A 14,725-nucleotide genomic window follows, 5' to 3' on the forward strand; every position below is an offset into this window, starting at 1 on the left:
TTGCACCCTCTCTGGGACCTGTGGGTGGGATACCGAGTAAGACAGATCTACTCTCAGATCTGGAACTTGCAGTTTGAAACAACAACACATCTTGAAGATCTTTGTACACATTCATCAAGTCACTGAATCCCAACAAAATTCTTGGAAAGCAGACAAGTCAAGTATTCCTTTCCATAGCAGGGCATGAGAGCTGAGGTCCAGAAGGGAGGACACACAGTCATCAGGCCTGAGGTCAGATGGACGCCCACTGTTTCTGGGTCTGCACACAACACTTTTCCTACCACTTCGTTCCAAACCCTGCTGGGTATCCCAGCAAGACAGAGACCACAGGTACTGTCACAGTCTCCAAGACCCTGAGGAAAAAGCGTGTCACCAAATAGCAAGGACGTAAGATTCACCATGAGATTAATTCTATTATTTTCTCATCCTGATTTTTTAATATTCCAAGTGCTTCATTTTACCCTTCTGTTTTATGTTCCTGAATTATCTGATGAGTCTCTGTTGATAGGAAATGTATTAAGCCATTCTCCCCTTTTTTTGACACAATTACCTCACCATAAACAGAATTTCTTGGTCATATTCAGAACATCCAACTAAATTTTAAGTTCTGAAAAATTACAAATATTTAGTATAAGTTTATCTAAGATATATAGACATTATTCACTACTCATTTGGATTTTGAATTTAATTAGGAGTCCTGTAGATTTTCTTGATAAATCCGTTAACAACCCAAACCTCTTTTTTTGCTATGTGGTATATATAATGTCTGCATAATTAGTCCCATTTCAGTTTAGTCTCTTCTTCATCTTTAGAAATCTCAATTAACTGAAAATAGGATAGAGGTAACAGTAATTTATAGAACTATTTTTTACATTGATTACTTTCATCCCTAGTTACAAAAAAAGCAACTCTCATACCATAAAGTAATTATATGTTCTAAAAGATAATGCAAAAATAATATTATTTCCATTAATAAATTCTAGTTTTCAAAATCATAATTTATGAGGCAATACATTTTTAAAGTCCTAAATTCTTATGAAAAACTTGATATTTCCAGTCCCAAGAAATGAAATGCTGGTAGAAAAAAAGACAAAAGGTCAACTCCTTTTGTGAAAATGTATAATCAGAAGCATTTCATAGCACTGCATACACAAGGTTTCGGCCTGGGTTTTCAAAAAGACAAAGACTTATGAATGACAAAGGAACATTTGAGAGAATAGTCAGTCCCCTATTAGTTTAAAGATATTGAAAGTTGCAAAATTATGCTCAATAAAATAAATAATTATACCTGGCAAAAATATTTTTAAAATAGCATTCTTTGAGCAAAAACAAAAATGCATAGTTTATATTATAAAGGTCAGAATTTGAATTAATGGGCTGATTCCCGTCTTAGTATTAAGAATATAAAGGTGAAATATATTTACTGAAATGAACAGAATTAGAAATTTTGCCCATCACATTTTTCCACAAAAAAACAAATGAATAAAAATGGTGCCAGGGATACATGCAGAAGAGGAGCAGCACTGATACGGAGCCTTTAAAGAAATGACACACAGGATAACATCTGTATCTTTTCCTTACCAGGGAAAATGCGAGGCAGCCCTGCTTGAGATATTCAGACAGCTTTGGTCAGTTGGCAACAGAGAGTGCTCACAGAACTTCAAGAGCAAAGAAGTGAAAAAGAGCAAGAAAAAGCCGTGGAGAAGTGGCTGTGCTCTATTCCAAAGGATTCGGTCCCCTCAGTGGGCCACACAGCACTCAGATCAGGGACCTGACTGTAGGTCTCCCACGGGTGACCTCTGACAACTTCCGGGTCACACAGTGGGAGGAAGAGGAAGTAGAACTTCTCCAAAGACACAGCAGGAAGAGAAGGAGCTTCAATAGAAAAGGCTAATGGCAGAGCCCTCACCTAACATATTGCATCTGCCAGTCACTCAGACAAGAACTGCAAGTTAAAAGAAAAATTTAAATAATTCATGTAAGTGAGTGTAGCATCCATTTTGTCTGTGAATTTCACCTCATGCACTTTGGAGAGAACACACAAAATAGAAAACACGCTCTCAGAGCCAAGGTTCACTCCTCTTTACACACGGGTTCGGATAGAAAGATTATGCACACATCTCAGTGTTGCTTGTGGTGGCCCAGCAGCGTTGTGGGGGTGCTGTGCAAAGAGTTAAACAAGTCTCCCTTCTCAGAGCTTGTCAGCTGGACAGAGCACCGTCTGACAGAACCTGTGCAAGCAGGAAACGGTTCCCGTCGGCACTGTTTAAGGGAAGCGCCTGTGAAACCGGAAATGACCCAGGGCAGGGCATAACGGAAGCACACAGCACCGGAAATGGCCCAGGTAGCCGTGCTCCAAGCATCACCCCTGCCCACAGAGACCTCCTGAACACTTGGAGTGTGGCTGGTGCCAATGAGAAACTGATGGTTAATGTTTAGTTCATTTTCCTTAATTTACCTTACAAAATAGCTACAGGCAGTAATGGCTACTCAGCATGTCTACGGCTTACATGGCTCCTCAGGAAAATGACTTTATCCCCAGTACACAGTTTTCAAGTTTCCCAATTCAAGCGAATCCACTAAGAGAAAAGAAATATGAGATCAAATGTTACAAAGCAGGAGGAGGAAAACAAAAAGAAGAGGAAAACTCAAAAGAGTATTCTCTGAGGTCAGAAATTTACAGAAATGGTTCCTGAGGCAACAGTAGACAGCAAAATCACAGTCACTGCCAGTGATCACTGAAAGTCACCTCTCTCTACAGACACACACACACACACACACACACACACACACACACACACACACACGGTGTTTTCCACTTAACTAAGGTGGATGTGTAGAAAGTTGCCCATCATGTATGATTTAACGGTTTTCATGCTTAAAGCTGATATTGTGTGGTGTAGATACCAGGAACTCAGCTTCAACTTGGTGACAGAGATCTGCCCATCATCTGTCCTTTTCTCCCCTTTTCACTGTCCCCAAATCACCCATAGACAGCTGCACTTTTACTTAAGGTTTTCTCTTTACTGAGAAGCACATTTATCCCCAGTGAATTTGGTTAGTGGTCCATGTCACAGAGGCTGTGGTGCACAACTCTGCCTGTATCCATGGTGGTCCGGCCCCCCATCTCCTAAGATTTGTGTACAGTGAAGGCTTCCAAAAATAAAGTATGGTTTGGAGAATTCAAGAAGGTCAAAATTCTTTGGAAGTGAGGACACAGACTCTTCTGAATCACCATATTTATTGGGTTTTCACAGACTTCAGGGTGCAAGAAGAGGAAGGAAATTAGAGAATAGAACCCAGAAAAATGAGCAGGTCCTTGAGAAACAAAGCAGTAAATTTTGGTAATTAGGAAAACTGATTATCTCCAAGATTGACGATTTTATGTTCTGGGATGTGGGGGTGGTGTGTCAGCAGCCTGTATCCTCCGCTGCCTCAGCTCTGGTGTCATCTTGACTTCTGAGCACTGTGATTTTTCAACACAGCCACATATCCCTTCATGGTCAACAATTTAACCCTCATGTAGTCTGGTCCCTGACACACCTAGATACACTTAAAAAGAAACCCTCCGCAAGATTAAAGAGAACCAAGGAAACATTTCATAATCTCTGAAGGGAGGAGTCAGGGGACAAGGGTGCCCCTCTGGGCCTGCACACAAATCCGATGTGCTGAGATCCCTGCTGTTTGGACCCACAGAGGCCTTGGGAACCAGTAACAATCACCAACCCGCATCATGGCACCAAGTTTTCCCTCACTGCTTGAGACCAGGGGAAGAGGCATTTGGAAGGGTCCTCTCCCTAACAGAGCAGATGACACTTTGGGGTTGGTTTACATATGAAATTATTCTGAGATATGAAAAATCTATTTCCAAGAGCAGATTTCCAGGGGAAAGGAATTAGAAGCAGCTAGCAATCTGCAGCAAGAGACCCATCTGGATGTCTAAGACACTAGATTTCTAAGAGCAAACCATTGTTTTAGCACATGGATTGCATAACACAAGCACACAGCCGAGGGTGAACATTTAAAATCCATGTAGAGGTTGGAGTCACAATCTGTGGACGAATGTGGGGTAGAATGAGACCCACCACCACAATTTGTGTGAGGCCACTTGACTCCCTGAAATATTTCTTATTACTTCTAAAAATCCCTAGTGATAAAGAATGAAGGCTGCCTCCTCCAGACACTGAACTACATATGTGAGAAATGCACATGTTGTCAAACACCCATATGGTTACCCTGCATTTTACCAACCCCAGTAATGGGAGTGCAGACAAATATCCAACCCGTCAGCCTTTCAAGGGTTCCGTCTCTGGTCCCCACATCCTGAAGGCGGATGTGTCACCCCACACTTCACCCTACCTTCTCTCCCCCTCCTTCCCTCTGTCCCTGTTATGAAAATACATAAATTCTGAAGTGTGAGATAAATCAGGCAAGTGAGAATATTTCCCAAAACATAATTTAACTTCAATTTTGTAAGTAGGAGGGACACAATACTACTTCAGATGAGTTGCTTTGGTGTGTAACTTGCACATCCCGCACTCTTGTCCATCCTGTAGAAAGACTGAGTCACTCCTGCTGCAGGGAGTGACTGCTCATGTGCTCAGCACAGCACTAAAGACAAAATGCAGAGACAACTCGGGTGCGTTTCACTCATTGGAGTTGTCAGTGTGGGAGATTCCTCTATTAGATGTCTATGCTAAGTACAAGGCGCTCTCTGTTATTCCTACCATGCAGATTTGGTAGGAAAAGTCAAGTAATGGATATTCACCACAGGTGTCATTGACCATGGTGCTATGGAACTAAAATCTGAGGGTCAATCATCAATATTGACTCGATACAGGTGTCTTTAAGAGGGAAATTTTAACTTACAAATATGTTGTTACCATTGGCCTCCGCTCTAAGGGTGTGTTGCATGGTTACATTGAGGGTTTTGTTTGTTTGTTTAATCTTAAACATTAAGTGGCAAAGGAAGTCATACCAAACAAACAAACAAAAAGTACCTGATAGGTCTTTACTTTCTTGCTTGCTTTTTACTCTTTCTCTGATTCAACAAAATCCATAATTTTCATCTGAATATATTAAATGATATGAATAAGGACACATTGGTCAGCACTAATACTTTTTTTTAAGTGACTAGAAGGGGTCAAAGCCAGAGAATATTTCAAGGGCCTACACAGAAATTTGACTTTAATTTACTAGAACCAAAGAGTTAATTTTGTACCACATTATAACATTATGTGTATCAGATTGCATTGCTCCCATGAGCATTTTAAAATTCACCGACTCCGTCTGTGAAATGCTGCAGATGAACAACAGCAGTCACTCGCTCTATCCCAAGGCAGCACCAAAGGGAACACTCATCAGTTTTTAAAAACAAAAACCGACAATTACAAAACAGTTTCGAAACAGAGCCCGGAGAAATAAACCTTTTGATGCAGAGTTAGATTAGACGAAGAAAGTGGAATAGTTAACAGCTTGAACTCAGGACTCCATCCAGTTTATACCCCAGAAATTGCAAAATCTAGGGAACACTTAGCACTAAGTACCTCTGCCAGTGGGAATAGAGGAGCTCTGATAAATTACAGGAGACTTGGGCCCGAAATATTGTGCATATCGAACCTTGGGGCCAGTGAATTCAGTAAGTTATGTCATTCAGTTTCACAAATGCACCAAGGTTAATTTCTTTCCATTATTATTCTATGATTTTGTAAAATGTTATCATGGGGATATTCATTACAGGACACATGAGAACACTGAAATTCTTCTAAAACTCTTAAAACTGTCTCAAGAACATTATAAAATGTGAAGTTGGGAGTGATGTTGTTTCCAGTTTCCTTCCAGAATATCGAGGTTTTTCATATCAAATGTAAAATGCTCTCATGATATGCCAGATCTCCCTAGCTGGATTATCAGCTTATAGCTCATTTAATCCCTGCACCAACTGCTAAACTCATGAACTAATACTGGGCATCCAGATGAAACACGGACCCTGGCCCTACCCCCCCAAAGAGCTCACACACTGGCTAAAGAGAAGCATCGGGTGGGTATACGGAAACCAGTGGATTTCCTGTCCTCTATCATGAGAAGTTACCTAATGAACTTTCTTTTACATTTTAATATTACTGCAAATGTTTGCGTTCTCTTCTCAGTGGTGTCTTCAGATACAACTGGCCTCATCCCTTCTTTCTTTGCCGTGCAAAATAACAGCAGTGCATTGCCCGTGGTGAAAGGCTGAGCCTCCATGTATCACAGTGATGAAAGGTTGAGCTACTCCACCCTGATCCTATGACCCCTAGGAGCATGGGGAGGAGGGTTTTAGAAGAGGGAGAAAAGGACCTGCAGGTCTTCAGTGCAGAAAGGGAACCTTCACCCCTGACCTCCCCTAGGCCTCCCCTCCTCCCTGCATGCCTGGAGCACCTAATTTTGGCTTAGTATTACCTTAGCTCACCTCTATTTCCTATCCTGTATGTGCGGCTCTCTCACAATCCTCCTGCATCAGCCTTCCAAGTGGCTGGAATTACTGTGGCACTCTACCACGCCCTGCTCACATGGAGCTTTTAAGTACGCATTGTGGCATGGTTACCACAACCACGCCAATCAGCATAGCCATCCATCCCTCCATCTTTTCTAGTGGTGAGAACACTTGAGACCCTCCCTCACAATCAGATACAGAAGGTGATACTGATAAAGACAGTCATAAGGTTGTCTGTTGGGTCTCCAGTACTCACTCTTATCACTGAAGGTCTTTATGTGTTGATCCATGTATGGCTTAAACAGAAAACTCACAGCACTGCTCCTACACTAAAGCCCTCTCATGGCTCCTGATTGTCTGGGGGTAAGTTGCAAACCCTAAGGAAACAAAACTGACACAGGCAACAACAGCGCTGTCTAACTCTCTCACCCTGCCCAAGCCCATGTCCCAACCCCTCACAGGGCCACAATGTACCACCCTGGCTTACAGGCTGGTGTATAAGATTTCCACGGGCGACTTCTGCCCAGATTTCTTTCACCCTTTCCCCTGGGTAAAATCATTGCCGGTCCTGTGATCCTCTGCCTCCCCCACCTGCCACTCAGAGTCCCCCATCCTGAGCCCCTCCCTCCAGGACTAGGGTAGGGTCCCCAGCCTTGCTGTCACCCAGGCTCCGCCTGTGCCTGGTTCTTATCCATGGCTTATACGGGAAGAGAGGGCTCCTTTCCCAAAATGTGCTCTGGGAGTGGATTTGCCTTCTTAGCTTTGAATGACAAAGACTCACAGGCTCCAGAAAACAATCAAGTCCTGGCACTGCTGGCTGGAAAGGAGGGAAGATAACTATGTAGTGCCAGCCCATTGAGACTTGGGATTTTTAAAAAGTAATGTTACTATTATTTAACAGATAATATAAAATTTGATGATACCTTAATATAACCCTAGTCTCAGTTGGGAATTAAAAACTGTATTAATTAGACATAACAAATACATGTAATGTGGTTTGTGGCCTGGGTTGCCAGGAATCAGGTAAACCTAAGAGCTCTGAATGAATTATGCACTTTAGCTGATACTCATCGTGTCCCTGCTGGTTCCTTAATCATAATAAATGTTCCACATTAATTTGCAATGCTAGTAAGAGAAGAAATTAGATGGGGAAGGTGGGAATACAGGAAAGGGCTGATCTCCTTTCTTTTGTCAATTTAAAATTATTTTAGAAGTAAAACTTTCAAACTGAAAGTTTCAGCTATGTTAGGACAAAAATTTCTAGAGATGCACTTGGCAGCATGGTGTCTCCAGTTAACAAAATGGCATCATGCACCTCCAACCTTTCAAGAAAGTGGTCAGGTGCCCAGAGTCCTTCCTACACTCACTTAGACACTCAGGGGTTGGGAAGGTGTGGTGGTAATGTCTGCTGTCCTCATTGTAGTGATGACAGAGGTGCTTGCGTGGCTCCAAACTCACCACCGCACACATTAAATACGTGCACTGCTTTTCATATCAGATATGTTTAATGAGGCTGCCTTAAAAAATCTAAACCACCAGCACCCTAAAATGATCCGAAAAGCACTCACTTGGTTCCTCTCCTTCTCTGACTGCCCCTCCTCTTCTGTCCCAGCCTGAGATGCAGAAGTTCCCACTGCTAAGGTCTTCTCACCCTAATGAGCCAGCCCTACCTGCAGACTGCTCCATCCACTGGGATAAGTCCTATGAGGACTCATAGGACTCTGTCATAACGCTCTTCCCCTTTCCCTGCAGAGCAGTCTCGGATTCTGTGGGCTCCCTGTGAATCCAGCAGGAGGTTTCCATACCACCTAACTGCAGCGACCCACTGAGGGTTATCACCAAACCACTATCTGACAGCCCCCATTCCTAACAGCAAACTACTTGGACCACAGCTCTGTGTAAATCTCCTGGTGACTCTCCATCACCCCGAAAATGCCCAGTATCTTCACCCCTCCTATGAATATGCCCCATGGACTCAAGTCATCTAATCTGCCCTAAAATGCCCACACAGAGGTCTCTCCCGTCTTGCTTGGATATGTGGTGTCTAGGCATTTCAGTCTTCCCCAGTCTTCCCTCCCAACCATCTTCATGAAATGCTGGTTTACACGACTCTCTCCCACTAAACAGAGAGTGTTGAAGGCAGAGAGACAGTGCTATATTCCTGGAAGCAACTCTAGAGTCTAACACAGAGCACAAGCACAACTCACCCTCACGTGGGGGAAGATGTTTCAGTGACAAAACGAGGCTTTGAGTCAAAGACTTGGGTTTGAGGTGTTCAAAGATGAGCCTGGTTTCACAGTTTGTGCACTGTTCAAATCAATGCATGCAGTTATCATAAACAACCCTGTGAGCATCCCCTGTGACCAGCCCCTCCTCCCCTCACCCCACAGCCAGAGACCAGGCCTCACTCTCTGCTTCTAAGATTTCACTGTCTTCCATCTCATGTGTGTGACCAGTCCTGCACTCTGCTTTTATCTATGCCTGGCTATTTCATTTAGCATATCGTCCTCCAGGTTCATCGTGCTGTTGCAAACACCTGCTTTCTTGCTATGTCAGGGCTGAATAATATTCCACAGTGGGTGTAGCCCCGTAGCTTTATCCCTGAATCCTCTGACAGACGTTAACGTTGTTTCGATTGTGATCATGGCTGCGGTGAACACGGCATCATCTCTTTAACAGACTGATTTCCATCCCTCTGGAGAGATGCAGAAGTGGGTTTGCTGCACCATGTGGTGGTTGTATTTTTAAATCTTTGAGGAGCCTCCCTCCCTGTGGCTCCCCACAGTGCCACTGCACCCCACATTTGCAAATTTTCCCTGAGGAACACTCTGTGGAAACCGAGGAAGAGACTGAACTGTGAGTCACCCTCCCGCGTCCAACAGCCGTGGTCGCTACAGGATGCACACATGGCACAGATTTCCAGAGACACTGGGATGGAGGACCTCAGTGAAGGCACCGCCAACATGGTAAGCAAGGATTTTCCCTTTTTATTTCCCAAGTGGCATAATTCTAAAACTGTGGAATGACTACAGCTATCGCGTGTTACAGCAGCCCTGAGCTGAAACTGTTGCCTCTGTCTCCTGTTATTACCTGCTTTCTGCACAAGCCTAACTCTGTGCCTCAATGTCCACCCAGAGTGGGAGCCAGCTAGACATGAGACCTGCCCAGCCACCTGACAACAGTGTGCTGTGTCTCTTCAGCAACAGCACCCAGCAACTCAGTGCCTAAGGGGGACAGAGCCACAGGGCTCTGGCCGGGCCCTGCACCCCGACACAAGTACAGCCAGACTGCACTCAGGGTTGGATGAGAGCTCCTCAGAAAACGTCTGTGAGCCAGGAGGGCTGGGGCTGGCACTGTGGTAGGAGAGCCTGGCTGACCATGGGACACACATGGTGGAAACCAAGGGTCAAAGGCACAGATAAACTACTTGCTGATCAGCCTTGCAGGTGGCTGGACATGCAGCCTGCTCCTCCCTGCATACTTCAGCTACATAATGTGTCACTCTAATTGTTATTACATGTGTGTGATTGGATTTGCTGTCTCTTGCAAAGGTTTGAAGCCAAAGTGATGAATTTCATAATCCTGTGACCATGGGTTTGCAAGGTTTGGTCTTTATACTTTGTAGAGTAGCATCGCCCACTGAAGGGAGAGAGGAAGAAGAAAGGGAGGGAGAAAGAAAGGGAGGGAGGGGAACAGAGGACCAGGAATTACATCTAGTGGAGCATTAACCCTGAGCTAGGAAGGTACAACTTGATGGATTTATCATCTCCACAAAAAAGTCACTTCCCAAGCAGGATTGCCCACGAAATAAAATGGTCCATTAGGTTTATCTGTCTCTCCCATAGGTACTTTGTAATTAAATAACCACCTTCTAATGTCTCACTATTTTGAAAGAAAGTAATTTAAGTAATTTCAGTTGGATGGTGAATTTCATGGGCCAGTGGTCTTTGATAAACAAGCCAGCCCTAAACTGATCCACTCGAAATGCCATTTCTAAAACAATTAGTGCTGAACTGGATTTTCACATCTCAAGCCTCATTTGAGGTCCACAGGACACCCACTTTGCCCAGGAGGACTGTTTCCACTTGTAGGAAATCAGCCCCCAAACCAGGATTATGGCTGCAAAGGACTCTGAGACCCAGACTTCCTGTGTTGGGGGTCCAGAAGGAATGTTTCAGGGAGACCCAGGATCCCACCTTCCTCGGGGAGGTGCAGTTGCTTCTAGTGCTGCAGCAAGCGAGGAAAGAGAATCACAGTGACAGTGGCTCAGCCCAAAGCTTGAGGTCTTCCATGTCTGTGAGGAAACCCAGGCCACAGAAACACCAACCAGTCTCAGAACCCAGACACGGTTTCCCGTCAGCCACATGGGAAACGGCAGAGCAGACCACGGGACATGGAAGACAAAAGTGTTTTTGATCTGAAAGGTTTAAGAATTCGTTGCTTTTGAAGAAGCTGATATTAAGAAATGCAGATAAGAGAATGAGCTGAAAGAAGCGTTTCCCAAATGCCAGTGATACTCGGTTTCCTATTAAAGTTAAAAACAAGCAAAGCAAACCGTCCTCAAAAGCCCATTCTCAGTTTCCACCAAGCCTAACTCACAAAAGTTTTGCAAACATAGGGCAATGTGGTCTCTGTGGAGAGAAACACGGAAATTCCTCAGAAAGTTAACAGAAACACCGCATGATCCAGTAGTTCCATGTCTGTGTATACACACACTGTACGTAGCTCATACACATGCGTGTACATACGTATACACACAAATTGCATATACGTGTACATATATGTGTACAAAATATATATGTCAAGAAAAGAAAAATTTGTATAAATATTTTAATACTACATTATTGAGAGATCATGATATTATGTGAGTTCCCCTTGGTCTCCACAATTATAATAAATGCTCACAGTTGTGGGTGTGAGCCTCAGACATTTATCAGCATGGTGAACTGTCATTTCGGTCACCTTGGGCACCAAGATGGCTGGACATTCATTTTCAGCTTCTTCTCTAAGGGCCCGCAGTGCAGTGGGTTTTCTGTGATATGTGACATCCTCTAGAGTCACCCATACATGAGTCTTTAATCCTAAACGGACAAGCAGGAAAGATAATGACCATAGTCTTACTGGACTGGGTTCCATCATACCTTAAAATGACTTTATATCCACCTAACCCTATAATTACCCTGTCTTAGTTACTTTTCTCAACGTCAAAACAAAATACCTGACACCCATCCTTAAAGGAGGAAAAGTTGATTTGGTTCACAGTTTGTGGAGTTTTCAGTCCACAGTCTGCTGCTTTCAAGGTAAGGTGGTGTGGCAGAGGGACACTGCAGAGGAGAAATCATCCACAGTAGGGCAGGGGGTGCATAACAGGAGAGATAGTCCACGGTGGGGGGGCAGAGGTGCATTGGGGAAGGGAGACAGTCCAGGGCAAGCAAGCAGGAGACAGCACAGCAGCGGCAGCAGCAGCATCCTGCCTTCTTTCTGTTCTTTTATGTCACATCCAGGCTACAAACCTGTTGCTAAGTGCCACTTACACCAGGAGGGGGCTCTCCCATTCCAGTATCTTAGTTACTTTTTCCTCATTGCTGAGACAGAATACCTGACGACCAAAGTTGGGAAAAGAACAGTTTTTGGAGGTTTCAGTCCACACTCAGTTGGCTCCAAGGCAGGCTGGCATGGCAGGGCTGCAGTTCATTGCAGCTGCAAAAACAGCAAGAAGGAGACCAGCAAGAGAGACACACACCTTCTTCCTGCCATTACATCACAGCCTGACTCCACCCCTAGGCCAGTGAGCACTCAAACTCCCAACCCAAGTGCTAGACAATGAACCAATCACAAATGCAGAATGCAAACACATGAGGCCTGGGGGCCACTGACATAAACCATGACATTCCACCCCTGGCCCCCAGGACTCATGTACATCCTTTATACAAAAGACATTTAGTCCACCTCCAAGAGTTGCCAGTGTCCTAATAGTTCCGGCATTCCTAAAAAGTCCAAATCCCAAGTTTCCTCCAAGATCTATGGCAAACTGTTACCTGTAACCCGCTGTACAAATGAAACAAGTTTAAACATTTCTGAAATGCAAAGGTACAGGATAAAAATTACTATTCCAAAAGTTACAAATAGGAATATAAAGCATTGGAAACAAAGCAAGCCCAACATCCAGCAGGAAAAACACTAAGTCTTAGAGTTCCATGCTTAGTATTTGAAGCAATCTGATTGCAAGTTCCAAAAGGCTTGGATGACTACACCCCCACAATATTTCCAGGGATATCAGCTCCTGCAGCTTCTCTCTTAGACCCTCTCTGCTTACTTTTTGCAGCTTTCCTCAGATGCCCCATATTCCTGGCTTTTCCAAACTTACAGGGTCTTCACTGCACTCTTGGCTTCACTTTTACATCTTTACAAATTGCCCTCTCAGAGGCACACTGCTTGGCCACCCAGGCCCTCTGCAATCAAGGTGGAAGCTATCTTACCCTCAGACTTTGTACATTTTCCTTACACCTAAAATCAGCACCATGTGGATGCCACCAAGGTTTGCTGCCAGCTGGAGCAGTATCCAGGATTTTCTCTCTCTTGGCTGTAAGGAGTTGGTTGCCTGGATTGCTGGGCTCTGTGAACCTGATTGTGAAGAAAATCTTCTCTATGTTACCACCATTCTGGAAACTCATGTGGCCTCCATTGCCATTCTGGAGCATGGTGCTCTGCAGCTTCAACCTCTGGGCAAATTCTTTCACTTTTGCAGTTTTGAGGCTGCAAAGTGTGGAGACCTGCTGCTTTCTAGGATGCCCTGGTACCATCTTTCTTATCACTCTGTTTCTTGTCAGCAATCAAAATCTCAGTTTGAGCCTTACAATCTACAGCTTTACTGGAGTTTTCCTTCTAGCCAAACTCACAGCATTGTAAATTGTCCTGCTGGGCTCTTTGCTCTTGGTTTGCAACATAAAGCTGGCTAAAAGCCCCAGAAGTAGTCATGCCACAGCCTCAACATTTGACTGCCTTGAAATTTCCTTTTCCAGGTTAATCAGTCCATTGCCCTTTGTCTAAGTCTCAGGCAAAGTATCTGGGTATGAGCAAAATGCAGACAAACTTTCTGCCAAGCATAACACACATCGTTGGGAGTCCAAAAACCAATGCAGTCCTTCTTCCCAGCAGAAACCTGGTCTTTACCATGAGGCTTTCTATCAGCCTTCTGGTCTCCTGAGCTCTGACCAGAATCTCCTCTAATGAACAAGCTAAGCTGCTCCAGCTCTATGCATCCATGCAACATGTCCAAATGTTTCCAAACTCTGTCCAAAAGCCATTTCCAAAGTCTCTCAAAAAACATGGTCAGGTATAGTCATAGCAATGACCCCACTCCTTGGTACCAAATTCTGTCTTTGTTACTTTTTACTCATCACTGAGACAAAATACCTGATGACTGAAGTTGGGAAGGAAAGGTCTATTTCTTACAGTTTTTGGAGGTTTCAGTCCATACTCAGTTGGATCCAAGGCAGACTAGTATGGTGGCACCTCAGTTCATGGGAGGCTGTAAACAGCAAAACAGAAACCAGTGAAAGAAGAGAGATACAACTTCTTCCTGCCACTAAATTACAACCTGGCTCCACCCCAAGGCCAGTGAGCACTCACACTGTCAAACCAAGTGGTAAACAATGAACCAATCACCAATGCAGAATGCAAATGCATGAGGCCTGGGGGGCCACCAACATAAACCATGACACCCAGCATCATGTATTAATCCCACATTCACACATGTTAGTCCATCAGCCACCTTCAAAACTCCATGCATAAGAGGGCATGATGTGGGGACATCTAACGGACTCCAACAGGCCCTTTCCTCTCTTCTGGTGGTACTACCTTGTCTGTGGGGGTAGAGGACACAGTATTAAAGAAGAGACCCCAGAGAACCCAGGCAGCATGCAGGGCTAATGGCAGCAGTTATAAACATGCCTGGCAGCTACTTCACAACACTCGCAGCTCCTGCTTAGATGGAAGTGCTTTTCTTTTTTTTTTTTTCTTGCCAGGTTGTAATTGGTCTCAGTTTGGCACACTTTTTAAAGAGATACCCAAATTGAGATTCCTACCTGAGGTTCTGGAGTTTTGCGAGGATGCTGAACCTTATGAGACTTTGCTAACTCCGGCCCTCCAGGATCCAACACCTTGAGAATACAGCTGATTCCACTCTCTGCCACCCAGTGAGCACTGTGCTGACCTGTCATCCCCTCCTGTGGCTGCTGTCACAGCACTGCA

At 44.3% G+C, this 14,725-nt stretch overlaps 1 long non-coding RNA gene across 3 annotated transcripts in view; it reads right to left on the reverse strand.

Moving 5' to 3' along the window:
- Window positions 1-3,224: 3,224 nt before the first annotated feature.
- Window positions 3,225-14,725, reverse strand: part of LOC111756639 (uncharacterized) — a 61,982-nt gene continuing 50,481 nt past the window's right edge. The window contains exons 7-8 of one of the 3 annotated variants that reach the window (XR_002791066.2): window positions 14,560-14,720; window positions 3,225-14,003 (exon numbers count right to left, since the gene is read on the reverse strand). This is a non-coding gene — a long non-coding RNA (uncharacterized LOC111756639). Of the gene's footprint in view, window positions 14,721-14,725 lie in introns of all 3 variants that reach the window. The other 2 variants (XR_010039556.1, XR_010039555.1) reach the window with 2 other exon arrangements.

The sequence above is a fragment of the Cavia porcellus genome, unplaced genomic scaffold, assembly GCF_034190915.1.
Source record: "Cavia porcellus strain 051 isolate PalLab524CR breed Dunkin Hartley unplaced genomic scaffold, mCavPor4.1 scaffold_16, whole genome shotgun sequence".
Lineage (NCBI taxonomy): Eukaryota > Metazoa > Chordata > Mammalia > Rodentia > Caviidae > Cavia > Cavia porcellus.